Below are 6,000 nucleotides of genomic sequence, written 5' to 3' on the forward strand. Positions count from 1 at the left end.
TCCTGAAGGCCAGTCTTAGGGACAGAGAACACTGAGCAAACAGGACTTCTAACAACACATGTTCTTTTACAGAAATATCTATAAGAGGATAAAAGGCAGACACCAAAGGAGTTTCCTCGAAGTAATTAATGGTGGGCCTAACCTGTGTAGGAGTTGGGGTCGTCTGCAAGGGCTACAGTAAACAGCTTCTGATAAACAATACCTCTTGATCCAGATGAGATCAGGCCAAATTCCAAGTAAAAAGAAGCCTTCAAGGGGAAAAGAAGTCATTGAAGGCCAGGCTGGGGGCCTTTGTAGAACTAGGAGACCCATCCATGCTTTGGCATTAGAGATAAGAGTGGTTCAGAAAAATCAAATCAAACACATCCATAGGGACCTCAGGTGCTTCTTGACACCACATTAATCACCTCCCTCGTGTTTACTGTTACTCTATCATTGTCTGACTATAGGTGAGGTTGGCTGGAGAGCAACTGGAGAGAGGAAGTAAACCTCTATTCACAGGTTGCAAGAGTTCTCCTTGTTTACGGCAGAGAATGCACTTGATAGGAAAAAACAATCACAGGTCATTATGATTATTCTTCAGTTTGTCAAAACATCCCATCTGGTAGAAGAGCATGAAGTGCCCACAATTATTAGCCCTTTTCAAAATTGTGTGTGGAGTTGTCTGCTAAAAACGGTATGTGAGTTCTGAATTCCAAGCTTTTGAATCTCAGCTTTATCACCTACTAGCTGTGTGATGTTAGGGTGGTTTCTTAACTTCTCTGAGATTCAACTTTTACTAAATCACACCTATTTTATTTTAAATGGGGATGAAATTAAATATTGCATATAAAGGGCATAGATTAAGCTCAATAAACATTTGTATGCCCTATCCTTTGATCGGGTATCATTTGACAGAGCTAGGGGTGAGGAAGAAAGGAAGAAAGCAGAAAAAAATAGAAGAATTTGTTTAAGAATGGGAGGAATTGTTAAGGGCTGTTGCAAAAGGACCTAAAGCCACTTTGGCCATTAGCAGTTGATGGAATCTAGTGATAAATGTCAGTTGCACCCAACAATTAGAGTGGGTGGAACTGTATATCTTCTTCCCCAACAACCTGGCTACTTGGTGGTAACAAGGAAAGCAAGTCTCAAACCCAAATACTACCTTATTCTACCCCATTCTGACATTGACCAAGAGTCAGGTCCCCAAACAATACAAGCTGATCCTGTAATCTTAGAGTGTCCCACTCTCAGTCATTTAAGGCAATCTCCGGTGCATGAGAAATTTACACTAAGGCATATGCATCAAACATTCTGACAGCAGAGTCAGTGCCCACATTCTTCACCATGCATGAGGTACAGAGAATAAATGAACTCCCAGGCCTGGAGCACCACTCTGAAGGTAGCAGGCTGTTGGGTTCACCGGATTCTTATACTCCTTTCATGCCAGGACAGAGGTGTCTTTACAAATTTTCTAGCCAGTCATTTAGAGTGAACACCACTTATTTCACCAACAAAAAAGTGTTTTACCATTCTTTATGCTAATTAACCAACTCTCAGAGATGGGCTTAGAATTCAGAGAGCCGTAGTATTTTCTATTTCTTCCTCTATGGCATACATTCCTGAATGAAGGTCTTTCAGTGTTCACGAATGTAGATTACAGTTAACTTGCATTCACATATATACATCACACAATCAACACTGAAGTATTTGAAGGGAAATTACAGGCACTATAACAAGACAGTCAGAAGACTGGAAAGGACTATATTATCTTTAAGTGAAAGCTGAAGAAAAATGGGAAATTGCAGTCACTTGTTTAGACAGGAACAGACAGTACTCCCTCAGATCTGAATGATTTCCATTTCATGGCTTGTTTATTATAATCCTGTTTTTTGGCCAGAAAATGACTTAGTTCCCACTCAAATTTGCTCATTCCACCACCATGCCCCTCAGTCCTCAAGAGACATTTCTGATACAAAAAAGTCCCCACTAGACTTGAAGCTTCAGAGCTAGGATAGCAAGAATCCATAAAGACCATTAAATTATATACCTACATCTGCACGTCTTTCAAATTCTAGTTTGCTAGGTACACTTGGATAGCTAACATATCACCTTAGGTAATACTTTTCTCAGCCTCTACTCTCCCTCTAACTTTCCCCATTAGCTTAGCAGAAAGACCTTGGGCTTCATCTATAGGCAGATTTTGAACAAAGCATGGGGGTGTTGGGATTGGAAGCCAGCACACACACTGAACCTCTCAGTATAGCCAAAGGTGATGGAGATACTAGTAGATGTAGACGTCACTCTCCCTCCATTGCATAGTCAAACACCTGCATTTAATTATTTTCATTTAGCTGCCTATTATGAAAAATCACACTAGGTTAGGAGCCAAACGCCTGGATTCAAGCTCCAGTGCTGTCATTCACAGCTGGGTGTGTTTGGCGAAATCACCCAAGGCTTCTCAAGCCCAATTTACTAATCTGTCAAATGGGGCTAGTGAGTCCACCCTGACTCACAGGGTAGTCATTGGATCGAATGGCAGATCAGGCAGATTTTGCTTTGTAAATTATAAAGGGATTTATGGGTACAAAAAAGCATTTGTATCAATTATGTACACATGCTCAATTATTTCTTGTGAATATACCTTTTCAAGTAGATTTTAAGATTCTAGAAAGAGTCTAGATTTTAAGAGTCTAGAAGACTACAAGCTATATACTTTGCAGTAACTAACAGTGTCATGCACCTACTGGTACTTAATGTATAAATGAAATAATGAGATTCTCTATTCTGAAAATAAGGCAGGGACTTGGCTTAATATCTTATAGTATGCCTAGGAAAAACATTCAACATAATAATTCATCAAAAAGTTATTGAAGACCTATTGCATTTAAAGTTCTGTGTAAGGCCTTGAACATAGGATAAGTAAGATGTGCCTCTGCCTTCAGAAAATTAAGTGGAATAAAGGGCTAAAAGAGGAAAGTCCATACTAAACACAAAGAAAAGGTTGCCAATTCACCCCACAAAGTGTTGGGGGTGGACATGAGGAGAGGAAGGAAGAGCTTCATACAGAAGGTGACACATGAACTGAGTCTTGAAAGATGAAAGAGTACTAGGTCTAAATGTTTAGCTTTCAAACAAAGCTTATAGGTTGAAACTGAATCCCTACGTGATGGTATTAAGGAGTAGGCTTTTGGGGTATGACTAGGTCATGGGGGTAAAGACCCCATGAATGGAATTAATGCAGTTATAAAAGAGGCCCACAGGGCCTGTTCACCCTTCCCCCATGTAAGGATGCAGTGGGAAAGTGCCACATAGTCTATGAGAAAGAAGATTCTTACCAAACCCTGAAGGTACCTTGATCTTGGACTTCCCAGCCTTCAGAACCTTGAGGAATAAGTTTCTGTTGTAACGGCAGTCCAAACAGACTTAGACAGAGGGCATTTAACAGCAAGGCATCATGTTCTCACTCATAAGTGGGAGTTGAGCAATGCGAGCACAAGGACACAGGGAGGGGAACATCACACACTGGGGCCTGTTGAGGGGTGGGGGAGCTGAGGGAGGGATAGCATTAGGAGAAATACCTAATGTAGATGACGGGTTGATGGGTGCAGCAAACCACCATGGCACGTGTATACCTATGTAACAAACCTCCACGTTCTGCACATGTACCCCAGAACTTAAAGTATAAAAAAAAAAAAAAAATCACTAAGGCATCCAGAGGGCAAAGGCACTCTGTTCAAGAGGAATAATTGGAGCACAAAAGAAATAGAGTGAGACCAAAGGGTTACCAGTTATTTGTACAGCCAATGAGTAGGGAGTAAGGCGGGGTGTGGTCTGAAAGAGGTGAAACTAGAAAAGAAAATCTTTTCCCACTCTTAGTTTCTAAGAAAGAAGAGTTTTCCTACTCACACTCCTGACTTTCCTCCCCTTTATTTTCTCCATCCTTGAGGAGGTGCAGTGACTTCTGCCTGGCAAACTGGGAAAGAGTAGATGGGCATGTTCTGCTCAGCCCCATCCTCCTTCTTTCTCTTGGGCTTGGGAACGTCTGCCACATGGAAGCCTCTTCTCAGTGCCCCAGTCCATATGCCTAGGATAGCAGGTGACTCTGCCTAATTTACGGGGTCAGGTAACCGGCCCATTTGGCTCTCATTCTAAGTTGTGTTCTCCAGTGTAGCCTGGATCTGTAATAAAGTTGATGATGTGGCCCAGTTGTCACCTTTTGTTTTATTTTGCAGTTCGTTCAGAGCCCATGTGTGTTGGGTGCCCCCCAGGTAGATCAAGGCCGGAATATGGAGGGCTTGGAATGTTCTGCCCAGGAGAGTCCAGAATCACGTGGCACAAAAGGTCTCCACCATGATGAGCATAAGACGAGATGCCAGCAAAAGGAAATAATACTGGCAGCATTAGTAGAAAGAGCATGGACTGGGGTTTCAGGAGAACCGGGAGCCAGTCCTAGCTCTGCCGCTAACCATCTGCATGACTTTGGGCAAGTCACTTAAATTTTCCAGCCTTTTCTCCTCACCGGTATGGTGAGTTGGGTTATCAAAATCACTAAGGGTCCTCTCAAATTATATAAACTTTTAAAAAGGGAGGATTTCCCAACAGGAGGAAGTTTTGACACCATTGAACACTGGGACAGATTGTGGAATTTCTTTCTTTAAAGATGTGGAAGAAGCAAGTGGTTTAGGATCCCACGTAGATGAGCAATTTAACATGTATGTTTGTCAGGTCCTCTATTATGAACGTATTACACTATCTCATTTCATCCTCATGCAAACCCATGAAATAGACAACGTTATCATTCAAATTTTACCAAGAAAGAAACTGAGGCTCAGAGGAGTTAAATAACTTGTCCAGAGCCTACAAATAATAAGCGCCAGTAGTAGGTTTTAAACATGGGCAGTCTGGCACCACAGCAGCACTCGCTAGCACTACATTGCACCACCTTGTGCTTAGGGGCAGCTCTGAGTCCTCTCCCAAGAGCCCATCGTGATCCATGGTGTCTCTGGAGGGACCCGTTTGCAGCTTCTCAGACACGTGCAAAAGGCAGGTGCTTGGTTAGTGTGAGAAACCAAACTCTTTTGGCTCTCTCTTAGCTCTGTGCCCTACGTTTTGACATTCAGGGGTAAGAAGCATTTGTTTGGCAATTAATAATGCACTGCCTTGTGACATCTCTTGTTTGGATGTCTTTATTGTTTTTCAGTTTCCATGTGCTTATGATTTTTCTCCTTCCTTAATATTGATTGTATATTGATCATATGTCAGGCACTGTTCTACATGCTTTAAATATGTTATTTCACTTAACACTCACAATAACACTTCAGGATGGATACTATTATTATTCCCAGTTTACAGTTGAGAAAACTAAGGTACAGAGGGAAAGATATTATTATACTGCCCATAGGACAATGACATTGACAGCATATACTAGGCCTTCAATAAATATTTGCAAATGGATTGATTGAGTCAAGGGTCATGTACTTCAAGGATTCCCTTTGCCCAGATCCTTCCATAGTCTTCTATTTATTCTCTGCTTACTCCAGTTTTTACTATGTTTCCTTTACAGACTGTGTCTAAGATGCCAATTGAAGACTGGAACAGCCATTTGAATGTGGGGTATTCCTGGAAACCTGTTCTAGTAGGCACTGGAGAAGCCACAGGAGCCTGTCAATATAGAATAGACACACTTTGTGCTCAATAATAATTCACTAATTGACGAATATATTGATGGAGTGTTGGTTTGCTTCACAATCTGCTGGTAAAAACATACTCATTTTTGGATGAATTTCAGGTCCTATAGGTAAAATTTGTTTTTGCTTTTTCCATTTTGTTTCAATCCCCTAACTTTTGGCTTTCTTTGCCACTTAGAAGCAGAAATGGGAGAAGTAAAATCAGCAGAATGAGGGCTGCATGCAGGTAGACACACTTTCTGAACGTGTGTGTGTGTGTGTGTTTGCATGTGTACATACATACATATTTCTTAGTTTGGAGAAAAATACCTTTCCCCTCTATCTCTTGGAT

General features: G+C 41.4%; 1 long non-coding RNA gene across 1 annotated transcript in view; it reads left to right on the top strand.

Annotated features, from left to right (window-relative positions):
- The window catches only part of LOC112626708, a 152,089-nt gene extending 146,313 nt beyond the window's left edge, over nt 1-5,776 (top strand). Inside the window, exon 3 of the long non-coding RNA XR_003119946.1 lies at nt 5,546-5,776. This is a non-coding gene — a long non-coding RNA (uncharacterized LOC112626708). The remainder of the gene's footprint in view (nt 1-5,545) is intronic.
- The last annotated feature ends 224 nt before the right edge of the window (nt 5,777-6,000 follow it).

This window comes from Theropithecus gelada, chromosome 6 (genome assembly GCF_003255815.1).
Source record: "Theropithecus gelada isolate Dixy chromosome 6, Tgel_1.0, whole genome shotgun sequence".
Taxonomy (NCBI): Eukaryota; Metazoa; Chordata; class Mammalia; order Primates; family Cercopithecidae; genus Theropithecus; species Theropithecus gelada.